Source organism: Brienomyrus brachyistius, chromosome 2, assembly GCF_023856365.1.
Source record: "Brienomyrus brachyistius isolate T26 chromosome 2, BBRACH_0.4, whole genome shotgun sequence".
Taxonomy (NCBI): domain Eukaryota; kingdom Metazoa; phylum Chordata; class Actinopteri; order Osteoglossiformes; family Mormyridae; genus Brienomyrus; species Brienomyrus brachyistius.
Genome location: NC_064534.1, coordinates 42,382,982 through 42,407,051, shown reverse-complemented (window position 1 = coordinate 42,407,051; position 24,070 = coordinate 42,382,982). Strand labels below are relative to the sequence as shown.

Sequence of the window (24,070 nt, the reverse complement as noted above, 5' to 3'; positions counted from 1 at the left end):
GCTCTGTCAGTGTTCACACATCTTGAATGAAATATGCTTTGTGGGGACATTCCACACACAGTGTTACTGTTCCTTATGGGGACCAGTTCTGCCCAATTTATCACAAACATTTTGTAGTCACACACCAACTGCAGGTGTGTTGTGGGGACGTCGTGAGTGCCTAGAATACAGTACTTATTACCAAAGATAACGATCCCAGTGAAAGCTAAAAGCTAACCCCTAAAGTAGAGAAACATAAAAAGAGACACTAGAATTCAATCTGAAGCGATGGACATGAATGTACCTGTTGAGGTGTGTTGTTTGGTCCAGTAGCATCATATATCGGAGTCTTTGAGAGGAGGGAAGGTCGAGAGTCGTCCGGCCCCATGGCATTAGCAAAAGACAAAATCTACAAGAAAAGATGAGATGCATGCCGACAATCATCAGAGGAAAGAAAAAATCAAATTCACTGTAAAATATCTTTTCCTGCCCAGTCCAGCTCTGTCAGTGTTCACACATCTTGAATGAAATACGCTTTGTGGGGACATTCCACACACAGTGTTACTGTTCCTTATGGGGACCAGTTCTGCCCAATTTATCACAAACATTTTGTAGTCACACACCAACTGCAGGTGTGTTGTGGGGACGTCGTGAGTGCCTAGAATACAGTACTTATTACCAAAGATAACGATCCCAGTGAAAGCTAAAATCTCACCCCTAAAGTAGAGAAACATAAAAAGAGACACTAGAATTCAATCTGAAGCGATGGACATGAATGTACCTGTTGAGGTGTGTTGTTTGGTCCAGTAGCATCATATATCGGAGTCTTTGACAAGAGGGAAGGTTGAGAGTCGTCCGGCCCCATGGCATTAGCTGTAATGCTGGTCGCCTGAAAACACATTTATAATCCATCCATCCATCCATTTTCCAAACCGCTTATCCTATTGGGTCGCGGGGGATCCGGAGCCTATCCCGGAAGCAATGGGCACGAGGCAGGGAACAACCCAGGATGGGGGGCCAGCCCATCGCAGGGCACACTCACACCATTCACTCACACATACACACCTATGGGCAATTTTGCAACTCCAATTAGCCTCAGCATGTTTTTGGACTGTGGGGGGAAACCGGAGTACCCGGAGGAAACCCCACGACGACATGGGGAGAACATGCAAACTCCACACACATGTGACCCAGGCGGAGATTCGAACCCAGGTACCAGAGGTGTGAGGCAACAGTGCTAACCACTGCACCACCATGCCGCCCCCACATTTATAATGACAAATAAAAAAAATTGAGATTTCACTATTCCAAATACATAATACAAAACTAAGTATTTGATACTTAACCAGGTGACTGGTTGGACACAATGGACCTGCTGGTGATTTTTTGTACTTTGCTCATTCATCTACGCCTTTAAATGGACTGAATGGACTCCTCTAAATTTATATTAGCAGCTGTTTTTTCAACCAAATGTAACATTTTTATTAAATAATTAGGACTTGCATTTACTTCATTAGCTGTAATCTAGGCTGAAAATATTTTTCATATGACTATCAACATCACTACCTTTATTCAGATTGTAGGTAAATTTTCATAAATAAAGGAACTAAACATTGGCCATATTTATTACTGGGTTCTTAAACACTGATCTTATCTAACAGCTTCTGAGAACATTAGCAACTTTGATTTGATTTTCTAGTGCCTCTTCCTCTGTTAGAAGATTGTCATTTATCTTAGAGGTTGATCATGGATTGCAGCTTCAGGTGATGCTAAGATAATTCTGATACTACTTGACTGATTTTGTTTCTTTATGTATGTTCATTTTCATTCTTATTTTACCACGTCAGTTTTTTTTATTTAAATAGTGATAAATTTGATTAATATATACTCCATTCAATCATAAGCCTTTCTCAAACATTCTGCAACACTACAATATATTCTGTACACTGTGTGACATACTTGTTTTCTTCATGGGCAGTCGTCACCTCCATAGTCATAGGAAATCTCTTCTCCTTCATTAATGTCATTTAGTGCAAACAGACAAAGGTGCGGGTTTCCATTCACATCAATTTTTTTCATCCTACAGTTTGGATGCCTGTGGTCATCATTAACTAGCCGCCCAAAGGATCCATCTTCTTTAGAGGCATCAATACTTAAAAAGATGGTAACATGAGAAAACAGGAAATAAAAATATAACAATATATCACCACAAGATCAGAGTTTCTATTAATTTAGTATAAGGAGTATTATTTGCAAATTGAAGTCTTACCAATACATTTTCCCTCTCCACTTGAACGCAAACATAAATGCAGTACATGATGGGTGGTAAAGTTTTCTTCTTCTCTGGGATTCCGCATTGTTTATCATTTCTCCCCTATATTCAACAACAAAATCTCCTTTGCAAATCAAACCCTTTGCAAATATACCACGGCCTGTAATAGACAACAAAACCATTTTTAATAAAATAGGAAAACCTATGCATTCTACCATTATCCAATTAGCCCTGGTCATGTGTTCAGGTCTGGGAAACCCGTTTTTAATGTTTTGTAAAAGAATCAATTATAATTTCAACCTAACACTCGCTGGCCTTGGTGAGTGTGTAAAATGTATATAAATGGGCTCATCGGTCATATACATGAACCTATTATGTGTATAAATTACCAAATCTTGCAGATAATTCATGCCAATTACACAAAAACTGACCTTGACAGATGGTACCTCATGATACCCTAAAGTTTGCATTAGATGCTGATCAGATAATGATACAATCATTATCTGATCAGCATCTAGTGCAAAGCTTCAGTTTTGCATGCAAGTAATTATTAACTGAAAAATCATGTCAGACATCACCTTACCTTTCTCTGCATTGATGTACTTCACATCTAATTTCCATGTTTTGTCAGTCTTTGAAACAACGTAATGAATGGCATCCTTAAGTGGGCTGATTCGTGGTGGCATTTCAAACTGCTAGGAAATTATTAAAAATTAGTTTGACAGATCTCGAATCGTAACTGAAAAGTTATTAACTAAATAGTATTTTTTTATTAGTTCTTATGTTCAGATACATCAAAAGCATACTTTCAAGATTTATCACTCTCTCAGGCTACCACTTCTGAAAATCCTTTAAATAACTGACGAAACTCAACTGTAAACCAAAATGGGGAACCTGATATTGTGTGGTACTAAAAAAAATGTCACTGTAGCCTAAATGTCTTATGGGGTTGTTTACCTTGCAGAATGGTAAATATATACCTTCGCCTTGAGGAATAGATATGTTCCCTGTTTTCCTGTACTCTGTCCTTTACTGCTAGTATAACCCAGCTCCTCTCTTACCATGCGCAAAGTTAGATGAGACCCTATCTTTCCAATACCCATCCATCCATCCATTACCATAATCTGCACTGGAGTCGCAGGGGGGACACAGACGGGGACCAACCCTGGGTGGGCGCCAACACACCACACAACTACAGGGCCAATTTAGACGCACCAACCAGCCTACCCTGCACGCCTTTGGACTGTGGGAGAAAACCGGAGCCCCTAGATAACCCAAGCAAACATGGGGAGAGCGTGCGTGCTCCACACAGAACGGACCCGGAATCGAACCCAGGACCTTCTTGCTGCAAGGCAGCAGCACTAAACACTGCACCCTCTTTCCAACATATAGAAGTGAAATAAACTATATGTTTATTTCTTAAACATATACCTTCTATATATATTCTATACCTTCTTTTTTAGATGCAACATTAATTATGAACCTGACTGGTTCATAACACAGGACAGGCAACTGCAGGATTTTTCTTTTAAAACCGCATTGCATCGATCTTCTATACCAGTACATACACTGTCCATCTTCTATTCGAGCTCGTATAGCGTCCATCATATGTCTACATTATATTATACTGAGTAACTGCGTGATGCAGACGTGCAGTAAGCAAGGGGTTGCAGAACATATCTTCTTTATTCTGCTCAATTTACATACCGGTTTAAGAACATACTATGCGTGCATGCTAATGACTGTTCTAATAAACCGTTCTACAGACTTATCACGTCTCAGCCGAAGTGTTTCGAGAATCAGATTAAAAGGAGCATCGATACATCAAACCACCGTGAAGCGCTTTAAAGATTACCAGTAGTACTACTACTACTATTACTACTACTAATAATAATAGGAACTAGGGAACTGTGCTTGGCCCAGGAAACTGTGCACCAATATCCTCCAAAGAGGCTGAACCCGTCACTCACACCGATGACAATTTTCGCTCGATTTTTTTGGGAAACCGAAAATGGCTATCAGCTAACTACATTACATGAAGCTAGTTAGATATGTGGGTATTACACTAAGCATTCACACGCCAGCTACAGGACCCAATTTAATATATTAGTTTCGTCTTATTAACTTAACCAATCTAGCACACTAGTAAATCTGATAAGGTGTATGTAAACTCAGCTGGCTAGTCAGCTAGCATTGTTATATATTATAAATAAGTATTAATTATAAATAACGTATTAAAACACAAGAAATATAATCACAAACTTACCTTTCACTGTATTTGGTCGTGTAAAAGCAGTAGAATCTTCCTTTCGTCTATGTTTCTACTTCCCGTGGTGCTGAAAACTCATTAATGGTCAGATAAAACTACACTTCGCCATAACGCAGCTCTCGTTTCACCATTTTAACAATTTTTTGAAAATATTAACATAGCAGCCACTTTTTTACACACCTACATTTATTGTTTATTTAATCTTATTTATTTTACTCGAAAGATAAGTATTATAATTGCTTAATAGAACAAAACTTTACGGTGCTCTTACCTCTCAAAGCTATTGCACATGCGCAAATCACGCAAACACCTCCGTTAAGTGGGCGGTACCGTGATTTGCATAAATTAGGCTTGCAAAATGTGTGTAAGGCTCGGCCAAGCCCCACCCCCAAAAAGTTCCGGTTCCTGACTACAGGTGGCAACATAGAGAATCCGTGTGAACCGTGTGATCCGATGAGGTCGTTCGTTATGGGCCTAAGCTAAAACTTTGTAAGGCACATATATACAGTCTCCCCAATATGTTTTAATGGTTTCCCTTATGGGGACCTAGATTTTTGTCCCCATAACGTTTTTGGTCCCCATAAGGTGACTGTGTATACAGATCAATGTCCCCATAAAGATAGGAATACCAACGCACACACACACACACACACACACACACAGCAAAACCCCAAGCATGCGCACAACCAAAGGTTGGGAAGTGTGCTTTCCTTATCTCACAAGTCATGGAAGGGTGGGAGGGGGGCCATATAAGTTGGGGGTAGGAACTGTGGAATCAGGCAAGGGTGTAAGAATTTAGGATATAGTCTTGTTATTTTAAAGAAGGTGTACATCTTACTTTGAAAAACTTTCATGTCACATTTTAAAACATTTGTTCATCTTACTTTGAAAAACTTTCATGTTACATTTTAAAACATCTGTTTATCTGAAAAACGTTCATGTTACGTCTTAAAACATTTGTACATCTTACTTTGAAAAACTTTCATGTCAAATTTTAAAACATTTGTACATCTTACTTTGAAAAACTTTTATGTTACGTTTTAAAACATTTGTACATCTTACTTTGAAAAACTTTCATGTTACATTTTAAAACATCTGTTTATCTGAAAAACGTTCATGTTACATTTTAAAATACTTGTACATCTTACTTTGAAAAACTTTCATGTCAAATTTTAAAACATTCGTACATCTTACTTTGAAAAACTTTCATGTTACGTTTTAAAACATTTGTACATCTTACTTTGAAAAACTTTCACGTTACCTTTTAAAACATTCGTACATCTTACTTTGAAAAACTTTCACGTTACCTTTTAAAATATTTGTGTAACTAAAAACTATGGTCAAGTTATATTACCATTCTTTAAAGTTTTAATGTGTATTTGCATTTAATGTGTATTTGCATTTAATGTGTAAATGCAGCTTACTGGTTGCTATTAAATGTAATTAAATAATCATGTACACCTTCTTTAAAATAACAAGACTATATCCTAAATTCTTACACCCTTGCCTGATTCCACAGTTCCTACCCCCAACTTATATGGCCCCCCTCCCACCCTTCCATGACTTGTGAGATAAGGAAAGCACACTTCCCAACCTTTGGTTGTGCGCATGCTTGGGGTTTTGCTGTGTGTGTGTGTGTGTGTGTGTGTGTGTGTGTGTGTGTGTGTGTCTGTGTGTGTAGGTTGTTCATCTTGCGTCCAAAATTAAGGTTATATTTTATACTACTTTAAAATAACACATTTTTGTTTGACTGTTTAACAAACACATCTAAAGTTTTTATACATTTAAACATTAACAAAAGCTGTTAATGTTGTTTTCTTTAAAATTTACAAGTCTATTTTGTGTGGTTTTTCACAATAAGACTCATGAACGACTAAGTTAGTATGTTTTGGGGTCTGTATACACATCGCGGTCCTATACTTTCACAGACCTAAAGTTAAACTCTAAAGCCCCTCACCACCGGTCTGCGTGTGTGTGTGTGTGTTTGTGCACATGAGCATGAATATACATTTACTGAAAAAACATATTTATTAAAATAACTAAGGCTTTATTCTGTCAAAAACAATTTTTAAATAATTCTAGCAGATAAATGGGGTCGTTATAGTGAATCTGTAGTCTCCCTGCATAGTGGATGACTGCTGACACTGTTGAATTTGAACTATGTTTCATTAACTATCAAACACACCAAACATTCACCAAACTACTCAGCCAGCAGCATACCACAATTATTCCATTCTTTCCGCATCCGCACACTTCCTTCTTTTTAACTCCTTTTCACTACCGCACAGGTTAATCGCCGCACGTCCCCCGCCGGCAAACATTACTCCTTTGCCTACTGCATGCAGGCTTCTCTTAACGACCCTCTGTTATCAACTCCGCTAACAGCCACAAAATCTCCGCCGCACGAAGCCCACTGGAAGCTGCTGAGTCACATGCTTCCCCAAAACGTCGCGCTGTCAGAACACTGGGAGCTACACACACCAACAAGTCCATACTGCAGGCTGCAGCCAGAACAATTTTCTACATTCAAACATCGACGGCCTCTTCTCTCTAAAAATTCACCAGACCGCTTCTACCACCAGCAAAGAAGTTTCCATCCCTAATTCCTCTGTGACTCCCACTAACCTAAACATTAAGCTGGCATTGAAGGGTGTGAATTACCCCGGCCAATCTGTTCTTTTAAATACAGCTTTTAGCAAGTTTTGAAAGGAGAAGAGCAAAACTTGCTATGCCAATAATATCGAGTCTTCTGTGGCGAAGTGGTTTTTGCATAGAAAACAAAGCGGTCAGTTGAAGAGGAATAATATCAGTACTTTGTTTAAAACTGTGTGTAAAAAGCTGTCTCTTTATCATTAACAATAAGTTGTAAAACGTGAATGGGGAGTGACAGTCTTCAAGTTTGTGAGAAGATCGCGCCCTGGTGGAATAAAGGCACGAACAGCTTAGAGCACCTTGAATTACCAGGAAGTATTTAGAGTAAAACGGTGTGTAAAAGCTACCTTTATGAATGAGAGAAAAATATATATATATATATATAAAATAGTAAAATGGAAGGGGAGTGATAGATTTAAATTAATCGTGAAGTGGAGCGCCCCCTGTATAAAGTAAAAGTGAGAAAAGCTTACAGCACCTGGTATTCCCAGGAGGTCTCCCATCCAAGTACTAACCAGACCCTACCCTGCTTAGCTTACGAGATCAGATGAGATCGGGCGTGTTCAGGGTGGTATGGCCATAAGCGAGAGACGCTACCAAAAACAGCCCTTTTGCATTACACGCCTCTATACATGCCAGTTGGTCCCATTGGATCCTACTAATGTTCTTTTTTTTTTTTTTATCTGACTCACACTGCAGCCCCACCATCCAATCGGCAGCGCCGGACCCACACCAAACATTCACCAAACTACTCAGCCAGCAGCCTACCACAATTATTCCATTCTTTCCGCATCCGCACACTTCCTTCTTTTTAACTCCTTTTCACTACCGCACAGGTTAATCGCCGCACGTCCCCCGCCGGCAAACATTACTCCTTTGCCTACTGCATGCAGGCTTCTCTTAACGACCCTCTGTTATCAACTCCGCTAACAGCCACAAAATCTCCGCCGCACGAAGCCCACTGGTAGCTGCTGAATCACATGCTTCCCCAAAACGTCGCGCTGTCAGAACACTGGGAGCTACACACACCAACAAGTCCATACTGCAGGCTGCAGCCAGAACAATTTTCTACATTCAAACATCGACGGCCTCTTCTCTCTAAAAATTCACCAGACCGCTTCTACCACCAGCAAAGAAGTTTCCATCCCTAATTCCTCTGTGACTCCCACTAACCTAAACATTAAGCTGGCATTGAAGGGTGTGAATTACCCCGGCCAATCTGTTCTTTTAAATACAGCTTTTAGCAAGTTTTGAAAGGAGAAGAGCAGAACTTGCTATGCCAATAATATCGAGTCTTCTGTGGCGAAGTGGTTTTTGCATAGAAAACAAAGCGGTCAGTTGAAGAGGAATAATATCAGTACTTTGTTTAAAACTGTGTGTAAAAAGCTGTCTCTTTATCATTAACAATAAGTTGTAAAACGTGAATGGGGAGTGACAGTCTTCAAGTTTGTGAGAAGATCGCGCCCTGGTGGAATAAAGGCACGAACAGCTTAGAGCACCTTGAATTACCAGGAAGTATTTAGAGTAAAACGGTGTGTAAAAGCTGCCTTTATGAAAGAGAGAAAATAAAAATATATATATATATATAAAATAGTAAAATGGAAGGGGAGTGATAGATTTAAATTAATCGTGAAGTGGAGCGCCCCCTGTATAAAATAAAAGTGAGAAAGGCTTACAGCACCTGGTATTCCCAGGAGGTCTCCCATCCAAGTACTAACCAGACCCTACGCTGCTTGGCTTCCGAGATCAGACGAGATCGGGCGTGTTCAGGGTGGTATGGCCGTAAGCGAGAGATGCTACCAAAAACAGCCCTTTTGCATTACACGTGTCTATACATGCCAGTTAGTCCCATTGGATCCTACTCCTGGTTTTTTTTTTTTTTTATCTGACTCACACTGCAGCCCTACCATCCAATCGGCAGCGCCGGACCCACACCAAACATTCACCAAACTACTCAGCCGGCAGCCTACCACAATTATTCCATTCTTTCCGCATCCGCACACTTCCTTCTTTTTAACTCCTTTTAACTACCGCACAGGTTTATCGCCGCATGTCCCCCGCCGGCAAACATTACTCCTTTGCCTACTGCATGCAGGCTTCTCTTAACGACCCTCTGTTATCAACTCCGCTAACAGCCACAAAATCTCCGCCGCACGAAGCCCACTGGTAGCTGCTGAATCACATGCTTCCCCAAAACGTCGCGCTGTCAGAACACTGGGAGCTACACACACCAACAAGTCCATACTGCAGGCTGCAGCCAGAACAATTTTCTACATTCAAACATCGACGGCCTCTTCTCTCTAAAAATTCACCAGACCGCTTCTACCACCAGCAAAGAAGTTTCCATCCCTAATTCCTCTGTGATTCCCACTAACCTAAACATTAAGCTGGCATTGAAGGGTGTGAATTACCCCGGCCAATCTGTTCTTTTAAATACAGCTTTTAGCAAGTTTTGAAAGGAGAAGAGCAGAACTTGCTATGCCAATAATATCGAGTCTTCTGTGGCGAAGTGGTTTTTGCATAGAAAACAAAGCGGTCAGTTGAAGAGGAATAATATCAGTACTTTGTTTAAAACTGTGTGTAAAAAGCTGTCTCTTTATCATTAACAATAAGTTGTAAAATGTGAATGGGGAGTGACAGTCTTCAAGTTTGTGAGAAGATCGCGCCCTGGTGGAATAAAGGCACGAACAGCTTACAGCACCTAGAATTACCAGGAAGTATTTAGAGTAAAACGGTTTCTAAAAGCTGCCTTTATGAATGAGAGAAAAAAAAAATATATATATATAAAATAGTAAAATGGAAGGGGAGTGATAGATTTAAATTAATCGTGAAGTGGAGCGCCCCCTGTATAAAGTAAAAGTGAGAAAAGCTTACAGCACCTGGTATTCCCAGGAGGTCTCCCATCCAAGTACTAACCAGACCCTACCCTGATTGGCTTCCGAGATCGGATGAGATCGGGCGTGTTCAGGCTGGCATGGCCATAAGCGAGAGACGCTACCAAAAACAGCCCTTTTGCATTACACGCCTCTATACATGCCAGTTGGTCCCATTGGATCCTACTAATGTTTTTTTTTTTTTATCTGACTCACACTGCAGCCCCACCATCCAATCGGCAGCGCCGGACCCACACCAAACATTCACCAAACTACTCAGCCGGCAGCCTACCACAATTATTCCATTCTTTCCGCATCCGCACACTTCCTTCTCTTTAACTCCTTTTCACTACTGCACAGGTTAATCGCCGCACGTCCCCCGCCAGCAAACATTACTCCTTTGCCTACTGCATGCAGGCTTCTCTTAACGACCCTCTGTTATCAACTCCGCTAACAGCCACAAAATCTCCGCCGCACGAAGCCCACTGGTAGCTGCTGAATCACATGCTTCCCCAAAACGTTGCGCTGTCAGAACACTGGGAGCTACACACACCAACAAGTCCATACTGCAGGCTGCAGCCAGAACAATTTTCTACATTCAAACATCGACGGCCTCTTCTCTCTAAAAATTCACCAGACCGCTTCTACCACCAGCAAAGAAGTTTCCATCCCTAATTCCTCTGTGATTCCCACTAACCTAAACATTAAGCTGGCATTGAAGGGTGTGAATTACCCCGGCCAATCTGTTCTTTTAAATACAGCTTTTAGCAAGTTTTGAAAGGAGGAGAAGAGCAGACCTTGCTATGCCAATAATATCGAGTCTTTTGTGGTGAAGTGGTTTTTGCATAGAAAACAAAGCGGTGAGTTGAAGAGGAATTATATCAGTACTTTGTTTAAAACTGTGTGTAAAAAGCTGTCTCTTTATCATTAACAATAAGTTGTAAAACGTGAATGGGGAGTGACAGTCTTCAAGTTTGTGAGAAGATCGCGCCCTGGTGGAATAAAGGCACGAACAGCTTACAGCACCTAGAATTACCAGGCAGTATTTAGAGTAAAACGGTGTGTAAAAGCTGCCTTTATGAATGAGAGAATAAAAATATATATATAAAATAGTAAAATGGAAGGGGAGTGCTAGATTTAAATTAATCGTGAAGTGGAGCGCCCCCTGTATAAAGTAAAAGTGAGAAAAGCTTACAGCACCTGGTATTCCCAGGTGGTCTCCCTTCCAAGTACTAATCAGACCTTACCCTGCTTAGCTTCCGAGATCGGACGATATCGGGTGTGTTCAGGGTGGTACGGCCGTAAGCGAGAGACACTACCAAAAACAGCTCTTTTGCATTACACGCGTCTATACATGCCAGTTAGTCCCATTGGATCCTACACCTGTTTTTTTTTTTTTAATCTGACTCACACTGCAGCACCACCATCCAATCGGCAGCGCCGCACCTACACCAAACATTCACCAAACTACTCAGCTTGCAGCCTACCACAATTATTCCATTCTTTCCGCATCCGCACACTTCCTTCTCTTTAAGTCCTTTTCACTACCGAACAGGTTAATCGCCGCACGTCCCCCGCCGGCAAACATTACTCATTTGCCTACCGCATGCAGGCTTCTCTTAAAGACCCTCTGTTATCAACTCCGCTAACAGCCACAAAATCTCCGCCGCACGAAGCCCACTGGTTGCTGTTGAATCACATGCTTCCCCAAAATGTCACGCTGTCAGAACACTGGGAGCTACACACGCCAACAAGTCCATACTGCAGGCTGCAGCCAGAACAATTTTCTACATTGAAACATCGACGGCCTCTTCTCTCTAAAAATTCTCCAGACCGCTTCTACCACCAGCAAAGAAGTTTCCATCCCTAATTCCTCTGTGATTCCCACTAACCTAAACATTAATCTGGCATTGAAGGGTGTGAATTACCCCGGCCAACCTGCTCTTTTAAATACAGCTTTTAGCAAGTTTTGAAAGGAGGAGAAGAGCAGACCTTGCTATGCTAACAATATCAAGTCTTCTGTGGCGAAGTGGTTTTTGCATAGAAAACAAAGCGGTGAGTTGAAGAGGAATTATATCAGTACTTTGTTTAAAACTGTGTGTAAAAAGCTGTCTCTTTATTATTAACAATAAGTTGTAAAACGTGAATGGGGAGTGACAGTCTTCAAGTTTGTGAGAAGATCGTGCCCTGGTGGAATAAAGGCACGAACAGCTTACAGCACCTAGAATTACCAGGCAGTATTTAGAGTAAAACGTTTGTAAAAGCTGCCTTCATGAATGAGAGAAAAAAGAAATATATAAAATAGTAAAATGGAAGGGGAGTGATAGATTTAAATTAATCGTGAGGTGGAGTGCCCCCTGTATAAAGTAAAAGTGAGAAAAGCTTACAGCACGTGGTATTCCCAGGCAGTCTCCCATCCAAGTACTAACCAGACCCTACCCCGCTTAGCTTCCGAGATCAGACGAGATCGGGCGTGTTCAGGGTGGTATAGCCATAAGCGAGAGCCGTGAACAAAAACAGCCCTTTTGCATTACACGCCTCTATACATGCCAGTTAGTCCCATTGGATCCTAATCCTGTTTTTTTTTTTTTTTATCTGACTCACACTGCAGCACCACCATCCAATCGGCAGCGCCGCACCCACACCAAACATTCACCAAACTACTCAGCCGGCAGCCTACCACAATTATTCCATTCTTTCCGCATTCGCACACTTCCTTCTCTTTAAGTCCGTTTCATTACCGAACAGGTTAATCGCCGCACGTCCCCCGCCGGCAAACATTACTCATTTGCCTACCGCATGCAGGCTTCTCTTAAAGACCCTCTGTTATCAACTCCGCTAACAGCCACAAAATCTCCGCCGCACGAAGCACACTGGTTGCTGTTGAATCACATGCTTCCCCAAAATGTCACGCTGTCAGAACACTGGGAGCTACACACGCCAACAAGTCCATACTGCAGGCTGCAGCCAGAACAATTTTCTACATTGAAACATCGACAGCCTCTTCTCTCTAAAAATTCACCAGACCGCTTCTACCACCAGCAAAGAAGTTTCCATCCCTAATTCCTCTGTGATTCCCACTAACCTAAACATTAAGCTGGCATTGAAGGGTGTGAATTACCCCGGCCAACCTGCTCTTTTAAATACAGCTTTTAGCAAGTTTTGAAAGGAGGAGAAGAGCAGATAATATGCCAATAATATCGAATATTTTGTGGCGAAGTGGTTTTTGCATAGAAAACAAAGCGGTGAGTTGAAGAGGAATTATATCAGTACTTTGTTTAAAACTGTGTGTAAAAAGCTGTCTCTTTATTATTAACAATAAGTTGTAAAACGTGAATGGGGAGTGACAGTCTTCAAGTTTGTGAGAAGATCGTGCCCTGGTGGAATAAAGGCACGAACAGCTTACAGCACCTAGAATTACCAGGCAGTATTTAGAGTAAAACGTGTGTAAAAGCTGCCTTTATGAATGAGAGAAAAAAATATATATATATAAATTAGTAAAATGGAAGGGGAGTGATAGATTTAAATTAATCGTGAAGTGGAGCGCCCCCTGTATAAAATAAAAGTGAGAAAGGCTTACAGCACCTGGTATTCCCAGGAGGTCTCCCATCCAAGTACTAACCAGACCCTACGCTGCTTGGCTTCCGAGATCAGACGAGATCGGGCGTGTTCAGGGTGGTATGGCCGTAAGCGAGAGATGCTACCAAAAACAGCCCTTTTGCATTACACGTGTCTATACATGCCAGTTAGTCCCATTGGATCCTACTCCTGGTTTTTTTTTTTTTTTTATCTGACTCACACTGCAGCCCTACCATCCAATCGGCAGCGCCGGACCCACACCAAACATTCACCAAACTACTCAGCCGGCAGCCTACCACAATTATTCCATTCTTTCCGCATCCGCACACTTCCTTCTTTTTAACTCCTTTTAACTACCGCACAGGTTTATCGCCGCATGTCCCCCGCCGGCAAACATTACTCCTTTGCCTACTGCATGCAGGCTTCTCTTAACGACCCTCTGTTATCAACTCCGCTAACAGCCACAAAATCTCCGCCGCACGAAGCCCACTGGTAGCTGCTGAATCACATGCTTCCCCAAAACGTCGCGCTGTCAGAACACTGGGAGCTACACACACCAACAAGTCCATACTGCAGGCTGCAGCCAGAACAATTTTCTACATTCAAACATCGACGGCCTCTTCTCTCTAAAAATTCACCAGACCGCTTCTACCACCAGCAAAGAAGTTTCCATCCCTAATTCCTCTGTGATTCCCACTAACCTAAACATTAAGCTGGCATTGAAGGGTGTGAATTACCCCGGCCAATCTGTTCTTTTAAATACAGCTTTTAGCAAGTTTTGAAAGGAGAAGAGCAGAACTTGCTATGCCAATAATATCGAGTCTTCTGTGGCGAAGTGGTTTTTGCATAGAAAACAAAGCGGTCAGTTGAAGAGGAATAATATCAGTACTTTGTTTAAAACTGTGTGTAAAAAGCTGTCTCTTTATCATTAACAATAAGTTGTAAAATGTGAATGGGGAGTGACAGTCTTCAAGTTTGTGAGAAGATCGCGCCCTGGTGGAATAAAGGCACGAACAGCTTACAGCACCTAGAATTACCAGGAAGTATTTAGAGTAAAACGGTTTCTAAAAGCTGCCTTTATGAATGAGAGAAAAAAAAAATATATATATATAAAATAGTAAAATGGAAGGGGAGTGATAGATTTAAATTAATCGTGAAGTGGAGCGCCCCCTGTATAAAGTAAAAGTGAGAAAAGCTTACAGCACCTGGTATTCCCAGGAGGTCTCCCATCCAAGTACTAACCAGACCCTACCCTGATTGGCTTCCGAGATCGGATGAGATCGGGCGTGTTCAGGCTGGCATGGCCATAAGCGAGAGACGCTACCAAAAACAGCCCTTTTGCATTACACGCCTCTATACATGCCAGTTGGTCCCATTGGATCCTACTAATGTTTTTTTTTTTTTATCTGACTCACACTGCAGCCCCACCATCCAATCGGCAGCGCCGGACCCACACCAAACATTCACCAAACTACTCAGCCGGCAGCCTACCACAATTATTCCATTCTTTCCGCATCCGCACACTTCCTTCTCTTTAACTCCTTTTCACTACTGCACAGGTTAATCGCCGCACGTCCCCCGCCAGCAAACATTACTCCTTTGCCTACTGCATGCAGGCTTCTCTTAACGACCCTCTGTTATCAACTCCGCTAACAGCCACAAAATCTCCGCCGCACGAAGCCCACTGGTAGCTGCTGAATCACATGCTTCCCCAAAACGTTGCGCTGTCAGAACACTGGGAGCTACACACACCAACAAGTCCATACTGCAGGCTGCAGCCAGAACAATTTTCTACATTCAAACATCGACGGCCTCTTCTCTCTAAAAATTCACCAGACCGCTTCTACCACCAGCAAAGAAGTTTCCATCCCTAATTCCTCTGTGATTCCCACTAACCTAAACATTAAGCTGGCATTGAAGGGTGTGAATTACCCCGGCCAATCTGTTCTTTTAAATACAGCTTTTAGCAAGTTTTGAAAGGAGGAGAAGAGCAGACCTTGCTATGCCAATAATATCGAGTCTTTTGTGGTGAAGTGGTTTTTGCATAGAAAACAAAGCGGTGAGTTGAAGAGGAATTATATCAGTACTTTGTTTAAAACTGTGTGTAAAAAGCTGTCTCTTTATCATTAACAATAAGTTGTAAAACGTGAATGGGGAGTGACAGTCTTCAAGTTTGTGAGAAGATCGCGCCCTGGTGGAATAAAGGCACGAACAGCTTACAGCACCTAGAATTACCAGGCAGTATTTAGAGTAAAACGGTGTGTAAAAGCTGCCTTTATGAATGAGAGAATAAAAATATATATATAAAATAGTAAAATGGAAGGGGAGTGCTAGATTTAAATTAATCGTGAAGTGGAGCGCCCCCTGTATAAAGTAAAAGTGAGAAAAGCTTACAGCACCTGGTATTCCCAGGTGGTCTCCCTTCCAAGTACTAATCAGACCTTACCCTGCTTAGCTTCCGAGATCGGACGATATCGGGTGTGTTCAGGGTGGTACGGCCGTAAGCGAGAGACACTACCAAAAACAGCTCTTTTGCATTACACGCGTCTATACATGCCAGTTAGTCCCATTGGATCCTACACCTGTTTTTTTTTTTTTAATCTGACTCACACTGCAGCACCACCATCCAATCGGCAGCGCCGCACCTACACCAAACATTCACCAAACTACTCAGCCGGCAGCCTACCACAATTATTCCATTCTTTCCGCATCCGCACACTTCCTTCTCTTTAAGTCCTTTTCACTACCGAACAGGTTAATCGCCGCACGTCCCCCGCCGGCAAACATTACTCATTTGCCTACCGCATGCAGGCTTCTCTTAAAGACCCTCTGTTATCAACTCCGCTAACAGCCACAAAATCTCCGCCGCACGAAGCCCACTGGTTGCTGTTGAATCACATGCTTCCCCAAAATGTCACGCTGTCAGAACACTGGGAGCTACACACGCCAACAAGTCCATACTGCAGGCTGCAGCCAGAACAATTTTCTACATTGAAACATCGACGGCCTCTTCTCTCTAAAAATTCTCCAGACCGCTTCTACCACCAGCAAAGAAGTTTCCATCCCTAATTCCTCTGTGATTCCCACTAACCTAAACATTAATCTGGCATTGAAGGGTGTGAATTACCCCGGCCAACCTGCTCTTTTAAATACAGCTTTTAGCAAGTTTTGAAAGGAGGAGAAGAGCAGACCTTGCTATGCTAACAATATCAAGTCTTCTGTGGCGAAGTGGTTTTTGCATAGAAAACAAAGCGGTGAGTTGAAGAGGAATTATATCAGTACTTTGTTTAAAACTGTGTGTAAAAAGCTGTCTCTTTATTATTAACAATAAGTTGTAAAACGTGAATGGGGAGTGACAGTCTTCAAGTTTGTGAGAAGATCGTGCCCTGGTGGAATAAAGGCACGAACAGCTTACAGCACCTAGAATTACCAGGCAGTATTTAGAGTAAAACGTTTGTAAAAGCTGCCTTCATGAATGAGAGAAAAAAGAAATATATAAAATAGTAAAATGTAAGGGGAGTGATAGATTTAAATTAATCGTGAGGTGGAGTGCCCCCTGTATAAAGTAAAAGTGAGAAAAGCTTACAGCACCTGGTATTCCCAGGTGGTCTCCCTTCCAAGTACTAATCAGACCTTACCCTGCTTAGCTTCCGAGATCGGACGATATCGGGTGTGTTCAGGGTGGTACGGCCGTAAGCGAGAGACGCTACCAAAAACAGCTCTTTTGCATTACACGCGTCTATACATGCCAGTTAGTCCCATTGGATCCTACACCTGTTTTTTTTTTTTTAATCTGACTCACACTGCAGCACCACCATCCAATCGGCAGCGCCGCACCTACACCAAACATTCACCAAACTACTCAGCCGGCAGCCTACCACAATTATTCCATTCTTTCCGCATCCGCACACTTCCTTCTCTTTAAGTCCTTTTCACTACCGAACAGGTTAATCGCCGCACGTCCCCCGCCGGCAAACATTACTCATTTGCCTACCGCATGCAGGCTTCTCTTAAAGACCCTCTGTTATCAACTCCGCTAACAGCCACAAAATCTCCGCCGCACGAAGCCCACTGGTTGCTGTTGAATCACATGCTTCCCCAAAATGTCACGCTGTCAGAACACTGGGAGCTACACACGCCAACAAGTCCATACTGCAGGCTGCAGCCAGAACAATTTTCTACATTGAAACATCGACGGCCTCTTCTCTCTAAAAATTCTCCAGACCGCTTCTACCACCAGCAAAGAAGTTTCCATCCCTAATTCCTCTGTGATTCCCACTAACCTAAACATTAATCTGGCATTGAAGGGTGTGAATTACCCCGGCCAACCTGCTCTTTTAAATACAGCTTTTAGCAAGTTTTGAAAGGAGGAGAAGAGCAGACCTTGCTATGCTAACAATATCAAGTCTTCTGTGGCGAAGTGGTTTTTGCATAGAAAACAAAGCGGTGAGTTGAAGAGGAATTATATCAGTACTTTGTTTAAAACTGTGTGTAAAAAGCTGTCTCTTTATTATTAACAATAAGTTGTAAAACGTGAATGGGGAGTGACAGTCTTCAAGTTTGTGAGAAGATCGTGCCCTGGTGGAATAAAGGCACGAACAGCTTACAGCACCTAGAATTACCAGGCAGTATTTAGAGTAAAACGTTTGTAAAAGCTGCCTTCATGAATGAGAGAAAAAAGAAATATATAAAATAGTAAAATGGAAGGGGAGTGATAGATTTAAATTAATCGTGAGGTGGAGTGCCCCCTGTATAAAGTAAAAGTGAGAAAAGCTTACAGCACGTGGTATTCCCAGGCAGTCTCCCATCCAAGTACTAACCAGACCCTACCCCGCTTAGCTTCCGAGATCAGACGAGATCGGGCGTGTTCAGGGTGGTATAGCCATAAGCGAGAGCCGTGAACAAAAACAGCCCTTTTGCATTACACGCCTCTATACATGCCAGTTAGTCCCATTGGATCCTAATCCTGTTTTTTTTTTTTTTTATCTGACTCACACTGCAGCACCACCATCCAATCGGCAGCGCCGCACCCACACCAAACATTCACCAAACTACTCAGCCGGCAGCCTACCACAATTATTCCATTCTTTCCGCATTCGCACACTTCCTTCTCTTTAAGTCCGTTTCATTACCGAACAGGTTAATCGCCGCACGTCCCCCGCCGGCAAACATTACTCATTTGCCTACCGCATGCAGGCTTCTCTTAAAGACCCTCTGTTATCAACTCCGCTAACAGCCACAAAATCTCCGCCGCACGAAGCCCACTGGTTGCTGTTGAATCACATGCTTCCCCAAAATGTCACGCTGTCAGAACACTGGGAGCTACACACGCCAACAAGTCCATACTGCAGGCTGCAGCCAGAACAATTTTCTACATTGAAACATCGACAGCCTCTTCTCTCTAAAAATTCACCAGACCGCTTCTACCACCAGCAAAGAAGTTTCCATCCCTAATTCCTCTGTGATTCCCACTAACCTAAACATTAAGCTGGCATTGAAGGGTGTGAATTACCCCGGCCAACCTGCTCTTTTAAATACAGCTTTTAGCAAGTTTTGAAAGGAGGAGAAGAGCAGATAATATGCCAATAATATCGAATATTTTGTGGCGAAGTGGTTTTTGCATAGAAAACAAAGCGGTGAGTTGAAGAGGAATTATATCAGTACTTTGTTTAAAACTGTGTGTAAAAAGCTGTCTCTTTATTATTAACAATAAGTTGTAAAACGTGAATGGGGAGTGACAGTCTTCAAGTTTGTGAGAAGATCGTGCCCTGGTGGAATAAAGGCACGAACAGCTTACAGCACCTAGAATTACCAGGCAGTATTTAGAGTAAAACGTGTGTAAAAGCTGCCTTTATGAATGAGAGAAAAAAATATATATATATAAATTAGTAAAATGGAAGGGGAGTGATAGATTTAAATTAATCGTGAAGTGGAGCGCCCCCTGTATAAAGTAAAAGTGAGAAAAGCTTACAGCACCTGGTATTCCCAGGAGGTCTCCCATCCAAGTACTAACCAGACCCTACCCTGATTGGCTTCCGAGATCGGATGAGATCGGGCGTGTTCAGGCTGGCATGGCCATAAGCGAGAGACGCTACCAAAAACAGCCCTTTTGCATTACACGCCTCTATACATGCCAGTTGGTCCCATTGGATCCTACTAATGTTTTTTTTTTTTTTTTATCTGACTCACACTGCAGCCCCACCATCCAATCGGCAGCGCCGGACCCACACCAAACATTCACCAAACTACTCAGCCGGCAGCCTACCACAATTATTCCATTCTTTCCGCATCCGCACACTTCCTTCTCTTTAACTCCTTTTCACTACCGCACAGGTTAATCGCCGCACGTCCCCCGCCAGCAAACATTACTCCTTTGCCTACTGCATGCAGGCTTCTCTTAACGACCCTCTGTTATCAACTCCGCTAACAGCCACAAAATCTCCGCCGCACGAAGCCCACTGGTAGCTGCTGAATCACATGCTTCCCCAAAACGTTGCGCTGTCAGAACACTGGGAGCTACACACACCAACAAGTCCATACTGCAGGCTGCAGCCAGAACAATTTTCTACATTCAAACATCGACGGCCTCTTCTCTCTAAAAATTCACCAGACCGCTTCTACCACCAGCAAAGAAGTTTCCATCCCTAATTCCTCTGTGATTCCCACAAACCTAAACATTAAGCTGGCATTGAAGGGTGTGAATTACCCCGGCCAATCTGTTCTTTTAAATACAGCTTTTAGCAAGTTTTGAAAGGAGAAGAGCAGAACTTGCTATGCCAATAATATCGAGTCTTCTGTGGCGAAGTGGTTTTTGCATAGAAAACAAAGCGGTCAGTTGAAGAGGAATAATATCAGTACTTTGTTTAAAACTGTGTGTAAAAAGCTGTCTCTTTATCATTAACAATAAGTTGTAAAACGTGAATGGGGAGTGACAGTCTTCAAGTTTGTGAGAAGATCGCGCCCTGGTGGAATAAAGGCACGAACAGCTTACAGCACCTAGAATTACCAGGAAGTATTTAGAGTAAAACGGTTTCTAAAAGCTGCCTTTATGAATGAGAGAAAAAAAAAAATATATATATAAAATAGTAAAATGGAAGGGGAGTGATTGATTTAAATTAATCGTGAAGTGGAGCGCCCCCTGTATAAAGTAAAAATGAGAAAAGCTTACAGCACCTGGTATTCCCAGGTGGTCTCCCATCCAAGTACTAACCAGACCCTACCCTGCTTAGCTTCCGAGATCAGACGAGATCGGGCGTGTTCAGGGTGGTATGGCCGTAAGCGAGAGATGCTACCAAAAACAGCCCTTTTGCATTACACGCGTCTATACATGCCAGTTAGTCCCATTGGATCCAACTCCTGGTTTTTTATTTTTTTTATCTGACTCACACTGCAGCCCCACCATCCAATCGGCAGCGCCGGACCCACACCAAACATTCACCAAACTACTCAGCCGGCAGCCTACCACAATTATTCCATTCTTTCCGCATCCGCACACTTCCTTCTCTTTAACTCCTTTTCACTACCGCACAGGTTAATCGCCGCACGTCCCCCGCCGGCAAACATTACTCCTTTGCCTACTGCATGCAGGCTTCTCTTAACGACCCTCTGTTATCAACTCCGCTAACAGCCACAAAATCTCCGCCGCACGAAGCCCACTGGTAGCTGCTGAATCACATGCTTCCCCAAAACGTTGCGCTGTCAGAACACTGGGAGCTACACACACCAACAAGTCCATACTGCAGGCTGCAGCCAGAACTATTTTCTACATTCAAACATCGACGGCCTCTTCTCTCTAAAAATTCAGCAGACCGCTTCTACCACTAGCAAAGAAGTTTCCGTCCCTAATTCCTCTGTGATTCCCACTAACCTAAACATTAAGCTGGCATTGAAGGGTGTGAATTACCCCGGCCAATCTGTTCTTTTAAATACAGCTTTTAGCAAGTTTTGAAAGGAGAAGAGCAGAACTTGCTATGCCAATAATATCGAGTCTTCTGTGGCGAAGTGGTTTTTGCATAGAAAACAAAGCGGTCAGTTGAAGAGGAATAATATCAGTACTTTGTTTAAAACTGTGTGTAAAAAGCTGTCTCTTTATCATTAACAATAAGTTGTAAAACGTGAATGGGGAGTGACAGTCTTCAAGTTTGTGAGAAGATCGCGCCCTGGTGGAATAAAGGCACGAACAGCTTACAGCACCTAGAATTACCAGGAAGTATATAGAGTAAAACGGTTTCTAAAAGTTGCCTTTATGAATGAGAGAAAAATATATATATATAAAATAGTAAAATGGAAGGGGAGTGATAGATTTAAATTAATCGTGAAGTGGAGCGCCCCCTGTATAAAGTAAAAGTGAGAAAAGCTTACAGCACCTGGTATTCCCAGGTGGTCTCCCATCCAAGTACTAACCAGACCCTACCCCACTTAGCTTCCGAGATCAGACGAGATCGGGCGTGTTCAGGGTGGTATGGCCATAAGCAAGAGACACTACCAAAAACAGCCCTTTTGCATTACACGCCTCTATACATGCCAGTTAGTCCCATTGGATCCTACTCCTGTTTTTTTTTTTTTTTTTTATCTGACTCACACTGCAGCACCACCATCCAATCGGCAGCGCCGCACCCACACCAAACATTCACCAAACTACTCAGCCGGCAGCCTACCACAATTATTCCATTCTTTCCGCATCCGCACACTTCCTTCTCTTTAAGTCGTTTTCACTACCGCACAGGTTAATCGCCGCACGTCCCCCGCCGGCAAACATTACTCCTTTGCCTACCTCATGCAGGCTTCTCTTAACGACCCTCTGTTATCAACTCCTCTAACAGCCACAAAATCTCTGCCGCACGAAGCCCACTGGTAGCTGTTGAATCACATGCTTCCCCAAAACGTTACGCTGTCAGAACACTGGGAGCTACACACGCCAACAAGTCCATACTGCAGGCTGCAGCCAGAACAATTTTCTACATTGAAACATCGACGGCCTCTTCTCTCTAAAAATTCACCAGACCGCTTCTACCATCAGCAAAGAAGTTTCCATCCCTAATTCCTCTGTGATTCCCACTAACCTAAACATTAATCTGGCATTGAAGGGTGTGAATTACCCCGGCCAACCTGCTCTTTTAAATACAGCTTTTAGCAAGTTTTGAAAGGAGGAGAAGAGCAGACCTTGCTATGCCAACAATATCAAGTCTTCTGTGGCGAAGTGGTTTTTGCATAGAAAACAAAGCGGTGAGTTGAAGAGGAATTACATCAGTACTTTGTTTAAAACTGTGTGTAAAAAGCTGTCTCTTTATTATTAACAATAAGTTGTAAAACGTGAATGGGGAGTGACAGTCTTCAAGTTTGTGAGAAGATCGTGCCCTGGTGGAATAAAGGCACGAACAGCTTACAGCACCTAGAATTACCAGGCAGTATTTAGAGTAAAACGTGTGTAAAAGCTGCCTTTATGAATGAGAGAAAAATATATATATATATAAATTAGTAAAATGGAAGGGGAGTGATAGATTTAAATTAATCGTGAAGTGGAGCGCCCCCTGTATAAAGTAAAAGTGAGAAAAGCTTACAGCACCTGGTATTCCCAGGAGGTCTCCCATCCAAGTACTAACCAGACCCTACCCTGCTTGGCTTTCGAGATCGGATGAGATCGGGCGTGTTCACGGTGGTATGGCCATAAGCGAGAAACGCGACCAAAAACAGCCCTTTTGCATTACACGCGTCTATACATGCCAGTTAGTCCCATTGGATCCTACTCCTGTTTTTTTTTTTTTTTTTTATCTGACTCACACTGCAGCACCACCATCCAATCGGCAGCGCCGGACCCACACCAAACATTCACCAAACTACTCAGCCGGCAGCCTACCACAATTATTCCATTCTTTCCGCATCCGCACACTTCCTTATTTTTAACTCCTTTTCACTACCGCACAGGTTAATCGCCGCACGTCCCCCGCCGGCAAACATTACTCCTTTGCCTACTGCATGCAGGCTTCTCTTAACGACCCTCTGTTATCAACTCCGCTAACAGCCACAAAATCTCCGACGCACGAAGCCCACTGGTAGCTGCTGAATCACATGCTTCCCCAAAACGTCGCGCTGTCAGAACACTGGGAGCTACACACACCAACAAGTCCATACTGCAGGCTGCAGCCAGAACAATTTTCTACATTCAAACATCGACGGCCTCTTCTCTCTAAAAATTCAGCAGACCACTTCTATCACCAGCAAAGAAGTTTCCATCCCTAATTCCTCTGTGATTCCCACTAACCTAAACATTAAGCTGGCATTGAAGGGTGTGAATTACCCCGGCCAATCTGTTCTTTTAAATACAGCTTTTAGCAAGTTTTGAAAGGAGAAGAGCAGAACTTGCTATGCCAATAATATCGAGTCTTCTGTGGCGAAGTGGTTTTTGCATAGAAAACAAAGCGGTCAGTTGAAGAGGAATAATATCAG

The 24,070-nt window shown here is 42.6% G+C and overlaps 1 long non-coding RNA gene and 14 other non-coding genes across 15 annotated transcripts; all 15 read right to left on the bottom strand.

Moving 5' to 3' along the window:
- Positions 1 to 760: 760 nt before the first annotated feature.
- Positions 761 to 5,173, bottom strand: LOC125715329 (uncharacterized). The gene is made up of 5 exons (XR_007384010.1): positions 4,518 to 5,173; positions 2,835 to 2,946; positions 2,249 to 2,411; positions 1,939 to 2,131; positions 761 to 868 (listed from the first exon to the last, which is right to left on the bottom strand). It is a non-coding gene; the product is annotated as an uncharacterized LOC125715329 (long non-coding RNA).
- A 2,465-nt stretch (positions 5,174 to 7,638) lies between these two features.
- Positions 7,639 to 7,757, bottom strand: LOC125734073 (5S ribosomal RNA). Its single transcript, XR_007393400.1, has one exon. It is a non-coding gene; the product is annotated as a 5S ribosomal RNA (ribosomal RNA).
- A 1,084-nt stretch (positions 7,758 to 8,841) lies between these two features.
- Positions 8,842 to 8,960, bottom strand: LOC125734703 (5S ribosomal RNA). Its single transcript, XR_007394006.1, has one exon. It is a non-coding gene; the product is annotated as a 5S ribosomal RNA (ribosomal RNA).
- A 1,079-nt stretch (positions 8,961 to 10,039) lies between these two features.
- LOC125737021 (5S ribosomal RNA) lies at positions 10,040 to 10,158 on the bottom strand. Its single transcript, XR_007396288.1, has one exon. It is a non-coding gene; the product is annotated as a 5S ribosomal RNA (ribosomal RNA).
- Positions 10,159 to 11,233: 1,075 nt separating this feature from the next.
- On the bottom strand, positions 11,234 to 11,352 carry LOC125730991 (5S ribosomal RNA). The gene has a single exon (XR_007391283.1). It is a non-coding gene; the product is annotated as a 5S ribosomal RNA (ribosomal RNA).
- Positions 11,353 to 12,425: 1,073 nt separating this feature from the next.
- Positions 12,426 to 12,544, bottom strand: LOC125729081 (5S ribosomal RNA). The gene has a single exon (XR_007389578.1). It is a non-coding gene; the product is annotated as a 5S ribosomal RNA (ribosomal RNA).
- A 1,074-nt stretch (positions 12,545 to 13,618) lies between these two features.
- On the bottom strand, positions 13,619 to 13,737 carry LOC125734702 (5S ribosomal RNA). The gene has a single exon (XR_007394005.1). It is a non-coding gene; the product is annotated as a 5S ribosomal RNA (ribosomal RNA).
- A 1,080-nt stretch (positions 13,738 to 14,817) lies between these two features.
- Positions 14,818 to 14,936, bottom strand: LOC125737020 (5S ribosomal RNA). The gene has a single exon (XR_007396287.1). It is a non-coding gene; the product is annotated as a 5S ribosomal RNA (ribosomal RNA).
- A 1,075-nt stretch (positions 14,937 to 16,011) lies between these two features.
- LOC125730988 (5S ribosomal RNA) lies at positions 16,012 to 16,130 on the bottom strand. The gene has a single exon (XR_007391281.1). It is a non-coding gene; the product is annotated as a 5S ribosomal RNA (ribosomal RNA).
- Positions 16,131 to 17,203: 1,073 nt separating this feature from the next.
- LOC125730987 (5S ribosomal RNA) lies at positions 17,204 to 17,322 on the bottom strand. The gene has a single exon (XR_007391280.1). It is a non-coding gene; the product is annotated as a 5S ribosomal RNA (ribosomal RNA).
- A 1,073-nt stretch (positions 17,323 to 18,395) lies between these two features.
- Positions 18,396 to 18,514, bottom strand: LOC125729072 (5S ribosomal RNA). The gene has a single exon (XR_007389576.1). It is a non-coding gene; the product is annotated as a 5S ribosomal RNA (ribosomal RNA).
- A 1,074-nt stretch (positions 18,515 to 19,588) lies between these two features.
- On the bottom strand, positions 19,589 to 19,707 carry LOC125737019 (5S ribosomal RNA). The gene has a single exon (XR_007396286.1). It is a non-coding gene; the product is annotated as a 5S ribosomal RNA (ribosomal RNA).
- Positions 19,708 to 20,785: 1,078 nt separating this feature from the next.
- On the bottom strand, positions 20,786 to 20,904 carry LOC125728782 (5S ribosomal RNA). Its single transcript, XR_007389366.1, has one exon. It is a non-coding gene; the product is annotated as a 5S ribosomal RNA (ribosomal RNA).
- Positions 20,905 to 21,978: 1,074 nt separating this feature from the next.
- Positions 21,979 to 22,097, bottom strand: LOC125734293 (5S ribosomal RNA). Its single transcript, XR_007393611.1, has one exon. It is a non-coding gene; the product is annotated as a 5S ribosomal RNA (ribosomal RNA).
- A 1,080-nt stretch (positions 22,098 to 23,177) lies between these two features.
- On the bottom strand, positions 23,178 to 23,296 carry LOC125735886 (5S ribosomal RNA). The gene has a single exon (XR_007395170.1). It is a non-coding gene; the product is annotated as a 5S ribosomal RNA (ribosomal RNA).
- Between the last annotated feature and the right edge of the window lie 774 nt (positions 23,297 to 24,070).